Source organism: Homarus americanus, unplaced genomic scaffold (assembly GCF_018991925.1).
Source record: "Homarus americanus isolate GMGI-L3 unplaced genomic scaffold, GMGI_Hamer_2.0 scaffold45562, whole genome shotgun sequence".
NCBI lineage: Eukaryota > Metazoa > Arthropoda > Malacostraca > Decapoda > Nephropidae > Homarus > Homarus americanus.
The window spans coordinates 14,078,331-14,099,132 of NW_024744839.1; the positions used below are offsets into that span (position 1 = coordinate 14,078,331).

General features: G+C 47.3%; 1 protein-coding gene across 1 annotated transcript in view; it reads right to left on the minus strand.

Moving 5' to 3' along the window:
• LOC121878192 (neuronal migration protein doublecortin-like) overlaps positions 1-10,717 on the minus strand; it is a 142,531-nt gene extending 131,814 nt beyond the window's left edge. The window contains exon 1 of the mRNA XM_042384236.1: positions 10,578-10,717. The gene's annotated coding sequence lies outside the window, so the exon portion shown is untranslated. The remainder of the gene's footprint in view (positions 1-10,577) is intronic.
• Positions 10,718-20,802: the final 10,085 nt, after the last annotated feature.

The following is a 20,802-nucleotide window of genomic DNA, read 5'->3' on the forward strand; positions in this document are numbered from 1 at the left end:
TAATCAGGGATACAACTTAAGGCACCCAGAGCTACTAAGACCACCCTCCATGCACTCCTCTCAGTCCCAGACCTCCATAAAATATCACGGTGTGAAGGTATGGAACAACTTACCCCCACCCATCCGAGCAAAGACTACGCTCCCTTCCTATAAATCTCTTAAAAAATATCTATTGTCTAGGTATTAATATTTCTTGTAACACTTACTATATTTACAGTACCTGCTTTTATTGTACCACCAAAACCGTTTTATCGAAAATTATCATGTAAATAGATAAGCAATCACCATTGCAATAAACATAGTTGCCAACTAAACATAATCCTGACAGCTCTGTCCTCTTGTTCAACCTTATTACTGCACAACCCATGTTGTACTGCTCCCCATTATACTTATGTTTTTCAATTCCACTGTAATTTATGTATACAGTGATCCCTCGGTTAACGAGCGCCTCGGTCAACGAAATTTCGGTTAACGAATTACCTTTCATAATATTCTTCACTTCGGTTAACGAGCAAACCCTCGGTTAACGAATTCCTTACGAATTTTTTCCAGCATGTTTTCGCCTGCATTTGGCTGCCCAGCAGCTGTAGTATTAGTCCGCCAATACAGTAATCGGTTTTAGGGCTTAAATTCCTTACCATTTTAGTAAATATCAAGAAGGTTGTACTATTCAATAATTTTAAAAGTTTTATATTAATTTTTATAGTCATTTCAACAATTATTGAACATAACTGAAGTACAGGAAACTAGTTTTTTGCGCGCCAAACAGCCACTCAACACACCAAGCTTGGCGTCAGTTTGTTTACCAGTTCAGAGGAAGGAACATCTTGTTTGAGACTCTTCAACATAAACGCTTTTTTTTCGATATAGTGGTGGCAGTATGTGGTGGTGGCGGCATGTGGTGGTGGTTGTGGCATGTGATGGTGGTGGTTGTGGCATGTGATGGTGGTGGTGGTGGCGTGTGGTGGTGGTGGTGGCGTGTGGTGGTGGTAGTGGCATGTGATGGTGGTGGTTGTGGCACGTGATGATGATGGTGGCGTGTGGTGGTGGTGGCGTGTGGTGGTGGCGTGTGGTGGTGGTAGTGGCGTGTGGTGGTGGCTCGTGGTGGTGGTACTGGCTGGTATGTGATGGTGGTGGTGGCGTGTGGTGGTAGTGGCATGTGACGATGGTGGTGGTGGTGGTGGCGCGTGGTGGTGTGTGATGATGTGGTGGTGGCGTGTGATGGTGGTAGTGACATGTGATGATGGTGGTAGTGGTGGTGGTAGTGGCATGATGATGGATGATGGTGGTGGTGGTGGTGGTGGCGGCGTGTGGTGTTGGTAGTGACATGTGATGATGGTGGTGGTGGCATGTGATGGTGAGTGGTGAATGAATTTGAACTTGCCGCAGACAGCAACTAGTTTTATGTGAAGTTTACTAACATGCTGGAGACTTTACTAGCCTGGTCTACCTCATGGGTGGCTGGTGAGTGAATGAGTGGTGCCGCTACATCCGCTCTTGCCTCCACTTCCTGCATCACACTCACTTAACCATCACTAACTCCTCCACTCCCGGCTACCTCCATCACTTCAATCATCCTTCCAGTGTTACATGCACACTGAGTTAATAATATTAATAATAATAATAATGATATAAAATACGTATTGTTACGGCAATTTGTTCTTGTATACACAGATGTACATATTTATTTTCCTCTTACACACACATCCTTCTGGCTGTCATGTTCTTTTAATAAACCGCTAATTATTATTATTATTATTACACCTACATCCATATGGGGCCGGGATGAGGAGTGGATACAGTGGAGAGTTCTCTCTCCTGGTGACAGTCGTCCCCTCTGGCAACTCAGACCCTGTGTGGTGACTCACCCGGGGAACATCTTGATCACCCAGGCACCCTCCCTCCATTACTACCCCTCCTTCCATTCCTCCCTCACTACACCTCATTTCCCCCTCCATCACTACTACTCGTCCCCCTTCCTTTCCTCCCCTCCCTCACTCCCATTCACTTACTCCATCCACTACTCCCCTTCCCCTCTCTCCCTCCCTTCCTCTATCACTCTCTTCTCCCACACTTCCTCACCCCCCCCCTCTCTCCATCACTCCCCCCCTCTCTCTTTCTCAACATCACTCTCCCTTTCTTCCTCTCACCTCTCCCACAATTACCCTCCCTCGTTTTCACACCATTACCCGCCCTATCCCACCATCACCCTCCCTTCCTCTCGTGTCATTATCCTCTCTCTCTCGCTACATTGCCTAATTAGTAAGCATGAATCTTACTCATAATGCATTTGCTGTTCATGAAATACAAACAAATGTGTATACCAAGTTTAATAAATAATGCCTGGGTAATAAGTTTGCCTGAGCGTTTAGAATTTTAACCAGTTTGCATAATCAGTCTGCAAGAATATTGCTCGAGTGTACAAGCTATTGAAATCATCTAAATGAGTAACATACCGTTTCACTTCAATCTACTGATATTTGTGCAAAACTGCTTCTCATTGTTGCCATTAAAGTACAGTAGGTCCCACACGCCTGATTGCCAGTTAAGGACTGTTTGGAGTGTGGATACAGCACACTGTAGTACGCTAAACCTTCAGTACACAAGGAAGCAGCGTGGCCGGTACTGCACTCGACCGCCTTTACTTCCCCAGCTATGAAGTTTGGTACCAATTTGCAGCTGGGTGGACTGGGAGTGCTCAAACATCGAACATGTGAGTCTTAAGACAGGAGGCGAATGTTGTATCCACTCAGCCGTTGCACCACAAGACTTAAAGCACCATTATATAAAAATGTGGATCAACTGTTAAGACACTACTGTATAATCTACCAGTAAAGTTTCCGAGGAAATACTGCACACACACACACACACACACACTGTAAGTTTGTATATTTTCAGCCACCGGCTGCAACTCTATTAATAAACCGTTTATTATTATTTATTATTTATAATTCACATTGAAAACAGAACAGTTGAGGATAATAAAGCGTAGTTTTTAAACCCGAACTTTGTTTTGTGAGTTGCCGATGAATTAAAAGCTATAAGATTCACCATATTTTGCATCTAATAATTAAATGTGCGCAAACATGTTACGCCAAATATGACGATCAACAGGTAATCAAAGTAGTGTGGAAACTTAACAGTCACAATAATCTTGTGTAATATTCCAATACATACACTTCAACTCTTCCTTCTTTAACACTCCACTCTCTATATCAGGGCTTTAATTTCAGCACGTCCACAGGGGAGGAGTAAGCCCAAGGTCTGGGAGTTATTTAAAATCACAGGGAGGGTCCAGCATGTTGGGCATTTTGAAAGGTGAGAACTGACAACTTCCTCTGGGACATCTATTAAAAACAGTTTTAACATTCCGTAACATCAACATGTCACTGTAAGAATACATGAAGTTATTGGGAGGGATGCACCGATTTATCAGTATCGGCAAGCAGATAGTATTGGATATTTTACTGATTTAATCGGTATCGATAAGATTATCATCAGCCGATAATGGTACCGTACTGTACATACAGTATTTGTCCTGTAAGTCAGGGGGGAAATAAGAAATATTCTGACCATGCTAAGTTAAACTCCTTATTTTGTAGTAATACTGTAGAGCTCTAACATACAGCATATTCTTGCGATCATGTTTGGACCAATCTGGACTAATCCAACTTAGTCTTTTGGAATGGTCTAGACAGGCCAACCATATACGGGTTTTCACAATAAAAATCTTTGTAGTATGGTTAGTTGGACCTTTTCTCCTATAAAACCAGATTAGAGTAAGAGCTTATACTTCAGACTGGAATAAGTATATAAGGAGAATCGGTGTCGGCCGATTAATCGGTATCGGTAAAAAATGGGTATTGGTGCATCCCTAGTTATTGGTATGGTCTGATAATACAAGCCACTTATTGCCATTGATTTTTGAAGCCTTATTTCTTGCAGATCTTACTTACAAAAACGGGGTATTAAGTCACTTTTTGTTTCTTGGGGGGGGGGAGGGGGGGGGAATCCTCCCCTGCTCCTTTGAGAAAAGATGCCAAGAGTCTGCATACCCTCCGCCTACTGTAATTACCTGGGTGTTAAAACAGTACGGTACCGCCAACCAAGTGCTACTACAGTGCCAACATCCACATGTTAATACAGTGACAACACCCATATGTTACTACACAGAACCAACACCCAGTGTTATTACAGTGCCAACACCAACGTGTTACTACACAGTGCCAACACCCACGTGTTACTACTCAGTGCCAACACCCACGTGTTACTACACAGTGCCAACACCCAGTGTTACTACAGTGCCAACGCCCAGTGTTACTACACAGTGCCAACACCCAGTGTTACTACACAGTGCCAACACCCACGTGTTACTACACAGTGACAACACCCAGTGTTACTACACAGTGAAAACACCCAGTGTTACTACACAGTAACAACACACACGTGTTACTACACAGTGCCAACACCCAGTGTTACTACACAGTAACAACACCAGTGTTACTACACATTGCCAACACCCAGTGTTACTACACAGTGCAACACCCAGTGTTACTACACAGTGCCAACACCCAGTGTTACTACACAGTACCAACACCCAGTGTTACTACCCAACACCCACGTGTTACTACACAGTACCAACACCTAGTGTTACTACAGTGCCACACCAGTGTTACTACTACCCAGGTGTACAGTACCAACACCCAGTGTTACCACACAGTGCCAACAACAGTGATACTACACAGTAACAGCACCCATGTGATACTACAGTGCCAACACCCAGTGTTACTACAAAGTGCCAACACCCAGTGTTACTACAGTACCAACACCCACGTGTTACTACACAGTACCAACACCCGTGTGTTACTACACAGTACCAACGCCCAGTGTTACTACACAGTACCAACATCCAGGTGATACTACACAGTAACAGCACCCATGTGATACTACAGTGCCAACACCCAGTGTTACTACACAGTACCAACACCCAGTGTTATTACACAGTGCCAACACCCAGTGTTACTACACAGTACCAACGCCCAGTGTTACTACACAGTGCCAACATCCAGGTGATACTACACAGTAACAGCACCCATGTGATACTACAGTGCCAACACCCAGTGATACTACAGTACCAACACCCAGTGTTACTACAGTACCAACACCCAGTGTTACGACAGTGCCAACACCAAGTGTTACTACACAGTGCCAAATGCTAGTGTTACTAGACAGTGCCAACACCCAGAGTTACTGCACAGTAACAACACTCAGTGTTACTACACAGTGCAAACACCCAGTGTTACTACACAGTAACAACACGCACGTGTTACTACACAGTACCAACAACAAGTGTTACTGCAGTGCCAACACCCAGTGTTACTACACAGTAACAACACCAAGTGTTACTACAGTACCAACACCCAGTGCAAGCGACAGTGCTAACACCCACGCAGCCATTACAGTACCAACACCCAGTGTTACGACACAGTGCCAACACCCAGTGTTACTTACACAGTACCAACACCCAGTGTTACTGAATGGCAAATTACCACCCAGTGGTACTATAATATGCCAACACCCAGTGTTACTACACAGTGCCAAACCCAGTTTTACTACAGTACCAACACCAAGTGTTACTGAACAGTGCCAACACCCAGTGTTACTACACAGTGCCAGTAAAACCTGAAGTTTTACTATACAGTGCCAACACTCCAGTGTTACTACACAGTGCCAACACTCCACGTGTTACATACAGTAGCAACACGTAGTGTTAGTACACAGTTCCAACACCTGTTACTGCACAGCACCAACACTCCAGTGTTACTACACAGTGCCAACACTCCATGTTACAACACAGTGCTAACACCCAGTGTTATTACAGAGTAACAACACCTATGTTACTACACAGTAACAACACTCCAGTGTCACTACATAGTACCAACACCCAGTGTTACTACACAGTACCAACACCCACGTGTTACTACACAGTACCAGCACCCAGTGTTACTACAGTACCAACACCCAGGTGTTACTACAGTGCCAACACCCAGTGTTACTACACAGTGCCAACACCCACGTGTTACTACACAGTGTCAACACCCAGTGTGACTACACAGTAGCAACACCTAGTACTAGTACACAGTACCAACACCCAGTGTTACTACACAATGCCAACATCCAGATCTTACTACACACTGGCAACACCCAGTGTTACTACACAGTACCAACACACAGTTTTACTACATAGTACCAATACCCACGTGTTACTACACAGTGCCAACACCCAGATGTTACTACACAGTGGCAACACCCAGGTGTTACTACAGTACCAACACCCAGGTGTTACTACAGTGCCAACACCCAGGTGTTACTACAGTACCAACACCCAGGTGTTACTACACAGTACCAACACCCAGGTGTTACTACAGTGCCAACACCCAGATGTTACTACACAGTGGCAACACCCAGGTGTTACTACAGTACCAACACCCAGGTGTTACTACAGTGCCAACACCCAGGTGTTACTACACAGTGGCAACACCCAGGTGTTACTACAGTACCAACACCCAGGTGTTACTACAGTACCAACACCCAGGTGTTACTACAGTGCCAACACCCAGTGTTACTACACAGTACCAACACCCAGTGTTACTACACAGTACCAACACCCGGTGTAACTATAAAATGCCAACACCCAGTGTTACTACACAGTGCCAACACCCAGGTGTTACTACAGTGCCAACACCCAGGTGTTACTACAGTGCCAACACCCAGTGTTATTACACTGTTAACACCCACGTGTTACTACACAGTACCAACACCCAGTGTTACTACACAGTACCAACACCCACGTGTTACTACAGTACCAACACCCAGGTGTTACTAACAGTGCCAACACCCAGTGTTACTATAAGTACCAACACCCAGTGTTACTACAGTACCAACACCCGGTGTAACTATAAAATGCCAACACTCCAGTGTTTCACACAGTGCCAACACCCAGTGTTACTAACAGTACCAACACCCGGTGTAATCTATAAAATGCCAACACCCAGTGTTACTACACAGTGCCAACACCCAGTGTTACTACACAGTACCAACACCCGGTAATTATAAAATGCCAACACCCAGTGTTACTACAAGTGCCAACACCCAGGTGTTACTACAGTACCAACACCCAGGTGTTACACAGTACCAACACCCAGGTTACTAAGTGCCAACACCCAGATGTTACTACACAGTGGCAACACCGAGTGTTACTACAGTACCAACACCCAGGTGTTACTACAGTGCCAACACCCAGGTGTTACTACACAGTGGCAACACCCAGGTGTTACTACAGTACCAACACCCAGGTGTTACTACAGTGCAACACCCAGGTGTTACAGTGCCAACACCCAGGTGTTACTACAGCAACACCGATGTTACTATTGCGGCAACACCAGGTGTTACTACAGTACCAACACCCGGTGTTTACTACAGTGCCAACACCCAGGTGTTACTACACACAGTGCCAACACCCAGGTGTTACTACAGTACCAACACCCAGGTGTTACTACAGTGCCAACACCCAGGTGTTACTACAGTGCCAACACCCAGTGTTTACAAAGTACCAACACCCAGTGTTACTACACAGTACCAACACCCGGTGTAACTATAAAATGCCAACACCAGTGTTACTACAAGTGCCAACACCCAGTGTTACTACACAGTACCAACACCCGGTGTAACTATAAAATGCCAACACCCAGTGTTACTACAGTACCAACACCCAGGTGTTACTAGTACCAACACCCAGGTGTTACTACACAGTACCAACACCAGGTGTTACTACAGTGCCAACACCCAGATGTTTACTACACAGTGGCAACACCCAGGTGTTACTACAGTACCAACACCCAGGTGTTACTACAGTGCCAACACCCAGGTGTTACGCATATAGTGGCAACACCCAGGTGTTACTACAGTACCAACACCCAGGTGTTACTACAGTACCAACACCCAGGTGTTACTACAGTGCCAACACCCACGTGTTACTACACAGTACCAACACCCAGTGTTACTACACAGTACCAACACCCGGTAATCTATAAATGCCAACACCCAGTGTTACTACACAGTGCCAACACCCAGGTGTTACTACAGTGCCAACACCCAGTGTTACTACACAGTACCAAAACCCACGTGTTACACATGTGCACCAACACCCAGTGTTACTGAACAGTGCCAACACCTGTTACTACACAGTGCCAACACCCAGTGTTATTACAGAGTAACAACACCCAGTGTTACTACACAGTACCAACACCCACGTGTTACTACAGTACCAACACCCAGTGTTACTACACAGTACCAACACCCAGTGTTACTACAATACTAACACCCACGTGTTACTACACAGTGCCAACACCCACGTGTTACTACAGTACCAACACCCAGTGTTACTACACAGTGCCAACACCCAGTGTTATTACAGAGTAACAACGCTCAGTGTTACTACAATACTAACACCCACGTGTTACTACACAGTGCCAACACCCAGTGTTACTACACAGTACCAACACCCAGTGTTACTACAATACTAACACCCACGTGTTACTACACAGTACCAACACCCACGTGTTACTACAGTACCAACACCCAGTGTTACTACACAGTGCCAACACCCAGTGTTACAGAGTAACAACACCAGTGTTACTACACAGTAACAACACGCAGTGTTACTACAGTAACTAACCACCCAGGTGTTACTACAGTACCAACACCCAGGTGTTACTACAGTGCCAACACCCATGTGTTACTACACAGTGCCAACACCCATGTTACACAGTAGCAACACCTAGAGTTAGTACACAGTACCAACACCCAGTGTTACTACACAATGCCAACACCCATGTTACACAGTGCCAACACCCACGTGTTACTACACAGTAGCAACACCTAGAGTTAGTACACAGTACCACACCCAGTGTTACTACACAATGCCAACACCCAGATGTTACTACACACTGGCAACACCCAGTGAGTACACACAGTACCAACACCCAGTTTTACTACATAGTACCAATACCACGACTTACTACAGTGGCAACACCCAGGTGTGACTACATAGCACAACACCCAGGTGTTACTATGCCAACACCCAGGTGTTACTACAGTACCAACACCCAGGTGTTACTACAGTACCAACACCCAGGTGTTACTACAGTGACAACACCCAGGTGTTACTGCAGTGCCAACACCCAGGTGTTACTACACAATACCAACACCCAATGTTACTACACAGTGCCAACACCCAGGTGTTACTACAGTACCAACACCCAGGTGTTACTACAGGTCAACATCCAGGTGTTACTGCAGTGACACCACCCAAGTGTTACTACAGTGCCAACACTCAGGTGCAACTAACCACAGTGCTACACACACCAGGTGTAACTAACCACAGCAACACCCAGGTACAACTAACCACAGTGCCAACACCCAGGTACACAACTAACCACAGTGCCAACACCCAGGGTGCAACTAAGCACAGTGTCAACACTCAGGTGTAACTTAACCATTGAAAGCCAACACCCAGGTGCAACCCAACTCATGAAAGCCATCACTCAGGTGTAAATTCAACCACAGTGCCAACACCCAGGTGCAATCTAACCATTGAAAAGCATCACTCTCAGGTGTAATTCAACCACAGTGCCAACACCAGGTGTAATTCAACCACAGTGCCAACACCCAGGTGCAACTAACCACAGTGCTATCACTGTGGGTGTAACTAACCACAGTGCCAACACCCAGGTGCAAATTCAACCACAGTGCTATCACTCAGGTGTAACTAACCACAGTGCCAACACTCCAGGTACAACTAACCACAGTGCTATTACTCACTCAGGTGTAACTAACCACAGTGCCAACAGCCAGGTGTTACTAACCACAGTGCCAACAGCCAGGTGTTACTAACCATAGTGCCAACACCCAGGTGTAACTAACCACAGTGCCAACAGCCAGGTGTTACTAACCACAGTGCCAACAGCCAGGTGTTACTAACCACAGTGCCAACAGCCAGGTGTTACTAACCACAGTGCCAACAGCCAGGTGTTACTAACCACAGTGCCAACAGCCAGGTGTAACTAACCACAGTGCCAACAGCCAGGTGTTACTAACCACAGTGCCAACAGCCAGGTGTTACTAACCACAGTGCCAACAGCCAGGTACACACAACTTACACCCTATGTCACGTGAGTACTGGTTCTTCCTCAAAATAGTTCCAGAAATATAACTCATTACCATCACATGTAACTGGTGTTCTCTCTGGTGAATAAAAAAAAAATAACCCAGGGTCAGCTAAACACTGGAGATGGTGCAACAAGGAGAGCTTGGTGAGACACTCAGTACTGTACACTCTTACAAAATAGCATAACAGTGTGGCCACGTTTCTAGGAAGTACTGAAGAGTAAGATGTATATACAGTATGTGCATGAGTGTAGTCCCCACTTTGAAGCACGTTCACAACTGACAGGATATATAAACATGGTCCAATCATTTGCAAATATGCAAAGAAATATTAAACAAAAAAATCTTACCGTAAAAGAGCGTGGACGAAAGAAAAAATCGAGAAATGGGGGAGGAAAGGGATAGAAATCAACAATAAAGCCAGTATCCGCTCCAACACGCGCAACACATCCACCTACGACCACTGCCTCAGTCATACTGCCTAGCTCAGTCAGCCCTAAGCCAGACAGCGGCGGCCGCAACCCTCACGGCTCCACCGCCACTAGGAATCATAAACAAAAAGCACAATTTGGCAACTCACCGGCATTCCCCCTCTACATACCACGTAAAGCATCATTCTTTCTTTCTTTCTCTGTCTCACCCCTCCAGGGCTCCGCCAAGAAAAGCCTTAACTTAAGTGTTCAGAACCCAAGCAGCCCGTGTACCAGCACAAATCAAAAGCCATGAAAATATCGAACAAAAAACATTCAGCTACATCCATGAGGTATACTGATCGGCAGAGGGCTACCATCAGGACAGATACTGTATATTATCTTAACTAAAATGTTCAAAATCTATCAACCATGTTGTTAATTGATTTATCATTCTAAACCCAATTAAGGACCTCAATGGATAGAAACTTTTATCAGTTTTCGTTTTATTTTACCTGTATGTTAAATGAACTTAGTTTAATATACCTGCACTGCCCATATAACACCAATGTGAACTTGAATGGCGAGTTTCCTAAATAAATATCCATCACCGTAATGTGCAGGACGGAGAAGCAGGAGTGTCTCTCTTCTTTGGGGTAAAATGCCTCATTTTAGTGTTTCAGACCTTCTTTAGGGTGAAATTTAAGGTAAGATTTTTCTTTTCTTTTTCAAAATCTAGGGTAATCACGGATTTCCTAAGGCATTTTACTCATTTCCACGGTAATCATTGTATTACTTAGCAATAGTAAGTAAATGAATATTAGAATAACTTGACGCTGGAATGACTAACCGTTTCTCAATTTCTTATGACAATTCCGCTTCTATACAACCTAAGTAAGTCTCCCATTAATACGAAAAAGTAAACGTTTTCTTTTATTACGTTACAATGCAGTGTTCTCACTTTTAAAGAAATGTACTATACTGAATAATGCCTTGATCCAGGAAATGCTGCAAAGCTTCAGCCACGGTCATCAAAACTCTTATATTTTACCCCACCTGTCAAAATATACAGACAAGCTAACTGATGTGTAGTTGAGACGTCATTATTTGATCGTTGAATTGGTAAATCAGCTCAAATGCACAGAATACTGGAACACTGTCTTACCTAACAAAAGGAATGCTGCTATCCTTCCTTGTTATCCAAACCTTAGAGTAGTAAAATCAATTACAGCATTTCCCTTCTCATGCACCAGTAGAAAGATTTTTCAGTAAACTAAACCTTACAAAGAATGAAACACTATGTGGCTCAATGCACATTGTGTATTGCATTAAGAACAACAATGTCACATTAGACACTTTAATATTGATGAGCGGGCCATTGCAGCACTTTGCAATATTAATAGTAATGCAATGCAACTTGTAGTGAAGCTGAAAATTAGTAAAATAATGGTAAATAAATGCTGAGTTGGTCTTACGGAGGTGCTGGAGGTGGTAGTGTTACTGAGTACTGTACTGAAGGTGCTGAAGATGGTGGTGTTGCTGAGGACTGTACTGAAGGTGCTGAAGATGGTGGTGTTACTGAGGACTGTACTGAAGGTGCTGAAGATGGTGGTGTTACTGAGGACTGTACTGAAGGTGCTGGAGGTGGTGGTGTTACTGAGTACTGTACTGAAGGTGCTGAAGATGGTGGTGTTGCTGAGGACTGTACTGAAGGTGCTGAAGATGGTGGTGTTACTGAGGACTGTACTGAAGGTGCTGAAGATGGTGGTGTTACTATGACTGTACTGAAGGGGTGCTGGAAGATGGTGGTGTTACTGAGGACTGTACTGAAGGTGCTGGAAGATGGTGGTGTTACTGAGGACTGTACTGTAGGTGTTGGAGGTGGTGGTGTTACTGAGGACTGTACTGAAGGTGCTGGAGGTGGTGGTGTTACTGAGGACTGTACTGAAGGTGCTGGAGGTGGTGGTGTTACTGAGGACTGTACTGAAGGTGCTGAAGATGGTGGTGTTACTGAGGACTGTACTGAAGGTGCTGAAGATGGTGGTGTTACTGAGGACTGTACTGAAGGTGCTGAAGATGGTGGTGTTACTGAGGACTGTACCACAAAAGCTGGGAGGTGGTGGCAAGCATGAGGACCGTACTGAAGCAAAGGGAGGTGGTAAAGCATGAGGACTGTACTGAAGCAAAGCAAAGGATGGTAAAAATGAGACTGCACAAAAGGAAAGGAAGACAAAACATTGAGACTGTACTGAAGGAAGTGAAGATGGTAAGCAGCATGAGGACTGTATCAAGGTGCGTGAGTGTAAGCATTGAGGACTGCATGGAAGGTGCTGGAAGATGGTGGGTGGGCATTGAGACCGTACCAGAAAGCTGGAGGTGGTGTTACTGAGGACCGTGCCTGAAGGTGCTGAAGATGGTGGTGGTTACTGAGGACTGTACTGAAGGTGCTGGGAAGATGTGGTGGTGGCATTGAGGACTGTACTGAAGGGTGCTGGAAGATGGTGGTGTTACTGAGGACTGTACTGAAGGAAAAAAGTGGGAGGTGGTGGTGTTACTGAGGACTGTACTGAAGGTGCTGGAAGATGGTGGTGACACTGGAGGACTGTACCAAGGTGCTGGAGGTGTGGTGGTGTTACTGAGGATCAAAATGAAGCAAAGAGACAGAAGTATTGAGACTGTACCACAAGGTGCTGGAGAGGTGGTGGGCATTGAGGACTGTATCAAGGTGCTGAAGATGGTGGTGTTATTGGAGACTGTACTGAAGGAAAGGAGATGGTGTTTATGTGACTGTACTGAAGGTGCTGGAGGTGGTGGAAGCATTGGGCGATTGCATTGAAGGTGCTGCAGATGGTGGAAAAGCATGAGGACTGTACCTGAAGGTGCTGGAGATGGTGCTGAGGACCTGTACTGTAGGTGCTGCAGATGGTGGTGTTACTGAGGACTGTACTGAAGGAAGCGTGATGGTTGTGTTACTGTGACCTCGTACTGCAGGTGCTGCAGATGGTAAAAAGTACTGAGGACCGTACCAAGGTAAAAGGAAGATGGTGGTGTTACTGAGGACTGTAATGAAAAAAGGAGGTGGTGGTGTTACTGTGGACTGTCAGGCCTGCAGGGTGCTGCAGATGGTGGTGTTACTGAGGAGACTGTACTGAAGGTGGAGATGGTGGAAGTGGCTGAGTGAACAACAGCTGGAGGTGGTGGGCACGGAGGACTGTACTGAAGGTGCTTGAGGTGGTGGTGCTACTGAGGACCGTACTTCAAGGTGCTGGAGGTGGTGGTGTTACTGAGGACTGTACTGGGAAGGGGTGCTTGAGGTGGGTGGTACATGAGGACAGGCTGAAGGTGCTGGAGGTGGTGGTAGCTACTGAGGACTGTACTGAAGGTGCTTGAGGTGGTGGAAGCATTGAGATCACTGTACTGAAGGTGCTGGAGACGGTGGTGTTACTGAGGACTGCACTGAAGGTGCTGGAGGTGGTGGTGTTACTGAGGACTGTACTGAAGGTGCTGAGATGGTGGAAAAGGCTGAGACTGTACTGAAGGTGCTGGAGTGTGTGTGTAGCATTGAGGACTGTACTAAGGTGCTGGAGTAAAAGGCTTATGACTGTACTGAAGGTGCTTGAGGTGGTGGGTGTTATTGAGGACTGTACTGAAGGAAGTGGAGAGGTGGTAAAGTTGGCTTGAGGACTGTACTGAAGGCAAGCGAGGTGGTGGGTGTTACTGGAGGACTGTGGCTCAAGCAAAAAAAGGAGATGGTAGGCATTGAGGACTGTACTGAAAGTGATGGGTGGTGTTACTGGAGGACTGTACTGAAGGTGCTGGGAGATGGTGGTGTTACTGAGGACTGTACTGAAGCAAAAGGGAGGTGGTGGTGTTACTTGAGACTGTACTGAAGGTGCTGGAGGTAAAGGCTGAGGACTGTACTGGAAGCAAAGGAGATGGTTGTTTTACTGAGGAATGCACTGAAGGTGCTGGAGGTGGTGTGTTACTGAGGACTGGTACTGAAGGTGCTGAAGATGGTGGCAAGCATTGAGGAATCACTGAAGGTGCTGGGAGGTGGTGGTGTTACTGGAGGACTGTACCATGCAGGAGGTGGTGGTTGTTAATGAGACCGTACCCAAGGTGCTGGAAACTGCAGTTACTGGAGGACTGTACTATGGTTGCTGGAGATGCAGGTGTTGCTGAGGACCTGAAGTGAAGATGGTGGTGTTACTGAGGACTGTACTGAAGCAAAGGAGGTGGTGGATACATTGGAGGACTGTACTGAAGGTGCTGGAGGTGGTGGTGTTACTGAGGACCTGTACTGGAAGGTGCTGGAGATGGTGGTGTTACTGGAGGATTGCACTGAAGGTGCTGGAGGTGGGTGGGTGTTACTGAGGACTGTACTGTAGGTGCTGCAGATGGTGACAGCATGAGGACTGTACTAAAGTTGCTGGAGGTGGTGGAAGTAGTGAGGACTGCAACTGTAGGTGTTGGAGGTGGTGGTGCTACTGAGGACTGTGGCTGTAGGTGCTGGAGGTGGTGGTGTTGGCCTGAGAACTGCACTGTAGGTGCTGGAGGGTGGTGGTGCTACTGAGGACCCTGTACCAAGGTGCTGGAGATGGTGGTGTTACTGAGGACTGTACTGAAGGAAAAGGGAGGTGGTGGGTGTTACTGAGGACTGTACTGAAGGTGCTGGAGATGGTGGTGTTACTGAGACTGCACAGAATAAAAGTGAGGTGGTGTTATTGAGGACTGTACTGAAGGTGCTGGAGGTGGTGGTGTTACTGAGGACTGTAATGAAGGCAAAGGAGATGGTGGTGTTACTGAGACTGGTACTGAAGGTGCTGGAGGTGGTGGGTGTTAGCTGAGGACTGTGGCCTGAAGGTGCTGGGATGGTGGCATTGAGGACTGTACTGAAGGAAGTGAGGTGGTGATGTTACTGAGGACTGCACGGTGCTGCTGCTGGAGGTGGTGGTGCCAAGGAGGACTGGGTACTGTAGTGCTGGCGTGGTGGTAGCATTGAGGACTGTACTGAAGGTGCTGGAGATGGTGGTGTTACTGAGGACTGTACTGAAGGTGCTGGAGGTGGTGGTGTTACTTTATGACTGTACTGAAGGTGTGAGGGTGGTGTTATTTGAGGACCGGGTCCCAAGGTGCTGGAGATGGTGGTGTTACTGGAGAACTGTACTGAAGGTGCTGGGTGGTGGTGGTGTTGGCTGGAGGACTGTACTGAAGGTGCTGGAGATGCAAGTAGTGAGGACTGTACTGAAGGTACAGGAGGTGGTGGGTGTTACTATGACTGTACTGAAGGTGCTGGAGGTGGTGGTGTTACTGAGGACTGTACTGAAGGTGCGTGAGATGGTGGGCATGAGGATTGTAATGAAGCAAAAGGAGGTAAAGGCTGAGGACTGTACTGAAGCAAAAAGTGAGATGGTGTTGATGGAGGACTGCACTGAAGTGCTGGGAGATGGTGGTGCACTTGAGGACTGCACTGAAGGGTGCTGGAGGGTGGTGACGTTACTGAGGACTGCACAAAGGCTGGAGGTGGTGGTGTTACTGAGGACTGCACTGCAGCCGGAGGTGGAAGCCAGAGGACTGTACAAAGGAAGATGGGTGGTGTTACTGAGTACTGTACTGAAGGTGCTGGAGGCACACGAAGATCAAATGAAGCAAAGGAGATGGTGGGCATTGAGGACCAGAATGAAGGTAAAATGGAGGTGGTGGTCTTACTGAGGACTGTACTGAAGGTGCTGGAAGATGGTGGTGATACTGGAGGACAGCTGGTGCTGGAGGTGAAAGCATTGAGGACTGTACCAACAAAAGCAGATGGTATTACTGAGGACTGTATTGAAGGTGCTGGAGGTGGCAAAGATGGAGGACTGCATTGAAGGTGCTAAAGATGGTGTGTTATTGAGGACTGTACTAAGGTAGATGGAGACAGGTGTTACTGAGGACTGTAATGAAGGCCAAAGGAGGTGGTGGTGTTACTGAGGACTGTACTGAAGGCATGCAGATGGTAAAGCATTGAGGACCGGGTACTGGCTGCGCTGGAGATGGTAGCACTGAGGACCGGTACTGTAGGCGCAGCATTGAGAACGCACCGAAGGTGCTGCAGATGCAGGTGTTACTGTGAAATGCACTGTAGGTGCTGAAGATGGTGGTGTTACTGAGGACTGTACCTGAAGGTGCTGAAGATGGTGGTGTTACTGTGTGACTGTACTGAAGGAAAATAAAGATGGCAAGCATTGGTGGACGTACTGAAGAAAAGGAGTGTGTAGGTGTTACTGTGACCTGTAAATGATAAAAGGCAGATGGTGGTGTTATTGAGACTGTACTTGGGCAAAGGCAGATGGTGGTGTTACTGTGAGAATGCAAATTAAGCAAAGGAAGATGAAAAGGCTTGAGGACTGTACTACAAAGTGGAGGTAAAAGCTACTGAGGACTGTACTGGTAAGGTGCCAAGGAGAGCCAGCTTGAGGACTGTACCAAAGCCAAGGGAGGCAAGTGCAGTGAGGACTGGTACTGCAGGTGCTGGAGGTGGTGGTGCTACTTGGACATGCAGCTGTAGGTGCTGGGAGTGGTGGTGTTACTTGAGGACCGCACTGCAGGTGCTGGAGGTGCAAGGCCTGGAGGACTGTACCACAAAAGCAAAGATGGTAAACAAATGCACTGTAGTGAAGGTGCCGGAGGTGGTGGGTGCCACTGAGGACCTACTGGAAGGTGCTGACATGGTGGGAAAAGCATGAGGAATGTACTGAAGGTGCGAGGTGGTGATGTTACTGAGGCCTAAAGGAGGCAAAGATAAAACGTAAAGTGGGAGGTGGTGTGCTACTGAGACAGTGCTGTAGGGTGCTGGGAGGTGGTGTTACTGAGACCACGTACTGTAGGAAAGGAGGCAAGTATTGGGACACCGTACTAAGGGAAGCGCAAGATGGGTAGCATTGAGGACTGTACCTTGAAGGCTGGAGGTGGTGGGAAGCAGTTTATGACTGTACTGGTGCAGAGGAAAAGGCTTGAGAATCTAAAATGAAATGGTGGTGTTACTGAGGAACACTATGAATAAGGAGATGGTGGTGCTACTTGAGGACTGTACTGAAGGTGCCAAGATGGTGGCAGGCATTGAGGACTGTACTGGAAGTTTCTGGAGGTGTATGTTTACTGAGGACTGTACTGAAGGTACCATGCAGGTAAAAGGATTGAGGACCGTGGCCAAAAGTGAGGTAAGCACGAGGACTGTACCACAAAGCAAGATGGTGGTGTTACTGAGGACTGCACTGAAGGTGCTGGAGGCACGGAGGACCGTACTGAAAGGAGGTGGTGGTAAGTATTGGAGACTGTACTGGGCATGGAGGTGGTGGTGTTACTGGAGGACTGTACTGAAAAAGGGAGATGGTGGGTGTTACTGAGGACTGTACTAGCAAAGTGAGGTGGTAGTGCTGGCTGAGGACTACTGAAGGTGCTGGGAGACAGCACTGAGACCGTACCAAGGAAGCTGAGGTGGAAACACTGAGGACTGTACCAAGGTGCTGAGGTGGTGGTGTTACTGAGACTGTACTGGAAGGTGTTGGAGATGGTTGGTTTTGCATTTTATGACCGTACCAGAAGGTGCTGGAGGTGGTGTGCAATGAGGACTGTACTGAAGGTGCTGAAGATGTGGCAAAAGCATTGGAGGACTGAAATGGAAGGTGCTGGACATGCAAGGGTGTTGGCTGACACTGTACCATGCAGGAGGTGGTGGAAGTGATTGGGAGGACTGTGTACCGAAGGTGCTGGAAATGGCGGTGTTAATGAGGACTGTACCATGGTTGCTGGAGATGGTAAAAGGATGACATCACCAATGGTGCTGAAGATGGTGGTGTTGATGAGTGACCAGGCCTGAAGGTGCTGAGGTGGTGATGTTACTATACCAGCCTGAAGGTGCTGGAGGTGGTGTTACTGGAGGACTGTACCAAGGTGCATGGAGATGGTGGTGTTACTGAGGACCAGCCCAAAGGAGGTGGTGGTGCGCTGGGAGGACTGTACTGTAGGTGCTGCAGGATGGTGATGCCACTGAGGACCGCACCAAAGTTGCTGGAGGCAGAGAGACTGTACTGTAAAAGGAGGTGGTGGTGCTACTGAGGACTGTGTCGTGGTGCTGGAGGTGGTGGTGCTACTGAGAACTGTACCAGCAGGTGCTGGAGGTGGTGGTGTTACTGAGGACCAAAATTAAGGTGCTGGAGATGGTGGGTGTTACTGAGGACCGTACTGAAGGTGAGTGGTGGGTGTTACCTATACCAGCCTGAAGGAAAAGTGAGATGGTGGCGGTTACTGGAGGACCTGTACCAAGGTGCTGGAGGCAAAGTACTGAGGACTGTACTGAAGGTGCTGGGAGGTGGAAAGCATTGAGGACTGTACTGAAGGTGCTGGAGATGCAGGTGTTACTGGAGGACTGTACTGAAGGTGTTGGAGGTGGTGGGTGTTACTGAGGACTGTACTAAGCAAAAGTGATGGCAGCAGCTTGAGGATCAGCCAGAAGCAAAGCTGGGAGGCAAAGTGATGTTAACAGGGACTGTACTAAAGTGGGAGTGGTAAAGTAGTGAGGACCAACATGGTGGCATGGAGGTAAAGGCTGAGGACTGTACTGAAGGTGCTGGAGATGGTACAATGAGGACCCTGTATTGGCTGTGCTGGAGGTGGCGGCAGCATGGAGTGACTGTACTGAAGCAAAAGGAAGATGCAGGTGTTACTGAGGACCAAAATGGAAGTAAAGTGGGAGATGGTAAAATAATGACACCGTACTGAAGGTGTGCTGGAGGTGGTGGTGTTGGCTGAGACTGTACCAAGGTGCTGCAGATGGTGTGGGTGTTATTGCTGAGGACTGTTTCAAATAAAAGTGAGATGGTAAAGCATTGAGACCAGAAAGCTTATGTGGTGGTGTTATTGAGGACTGTACTGAAGGTGCTGCAGATGGTGGTAAGCAATGTGAATGTACCAGAAAAGGTAGACAGGTAAGCATTGTGACTGTACTGAGAAGGTGTTGAAGATGGTGGTGCGATTGAGACTGTACTAAGGCGGAGGTGGTGGGAAAAGGCTGTGACTGTACTGTAGGGGTGCAAGATGGTAGCAACATGAGGATCACCAAGCAAAGGTGGACAGGTGTTAATGTGATCAAATGAAGGTGCTAAAGATGGTGGCAGTTACTGAGGACCGTAATTGAAGGGTGCTGGAGGTGGTGTTACTGTGGGACTGTAATTAATGTGCTGAGGTGGTGTTACTGAGGACTGTACTGGAAGGTGCTGAGATGGTGTGTTACTGAGGACCGTACTGAAGGTGCTGGAGGTGGTGATGTTACTGAGGACTGTGCCAAAGCAAGGAGGTAAAAGGTGAGGACTGCAGCTGTAGGAAGTGAGGTGGTGTTACTGAGGACCGTGCCAGAAAGGAGGTGGTGTTACTGAGACCAGCTGTAGGTGCTGAGGTGGTGTTATTGGGGACTGTACTGAAGCAAAGACAGGCAGCTGAGAACTGTGCCTGAAGGAAGCAAGCAAGATGGTGGCTTGGAGACCAAAATGAAGGAAGTGAGGTGGTGGGGCATTGAGGACTGTACTGAAGGCAGGAGGTGGTGGGCATGAGACTGTACTGAAGGTGCTGGAAATGGTGGTGTTACTGAGGACTGTACTATGGTTGCTGGAGATGGTGGGTGTTACTGAGGATTGGTACTGAAGGTGCCAGACGGTGGTGTTATCGAGGACCGTACTGTCGGAGGTGGTGGTGTTACTGAGTGACCGTACCGCGAAGGTACCGGCGGTGGTGTTACTGAGGACCGTACCGAAGGTGCTGAGTGGTGGTGTTACTGAGGACTGTACCTGAAGGTGCTGGAAGATGGTGGCATGGAGGACCGGTACTGCAGGTGCTGGCAGGTGGTGGTGTTACTGAGGACCGTACTAAAGGTGCTGCAGATGGTAAAAGACGCTGAGGACCGTACTGAAGGGTGCTGGCAGGTGTTACTGTGACTGTACCGTAGGGGGCCGCAGATGGTAAAAGTACTGGAGGACCGTACTGAAGGTGCTGGAGTGGTAAAAGTTACTGAGGACTGGGTAACTGAAGGTGCCAGAGGTGCGATGTTACTGAGACTGTACCAAAGCCAAGCGGAGGTGGTGGTGTTATAGTGGGAGGACTGGTACTGTAGAAAAGGAGGTGGTGGTGTTAC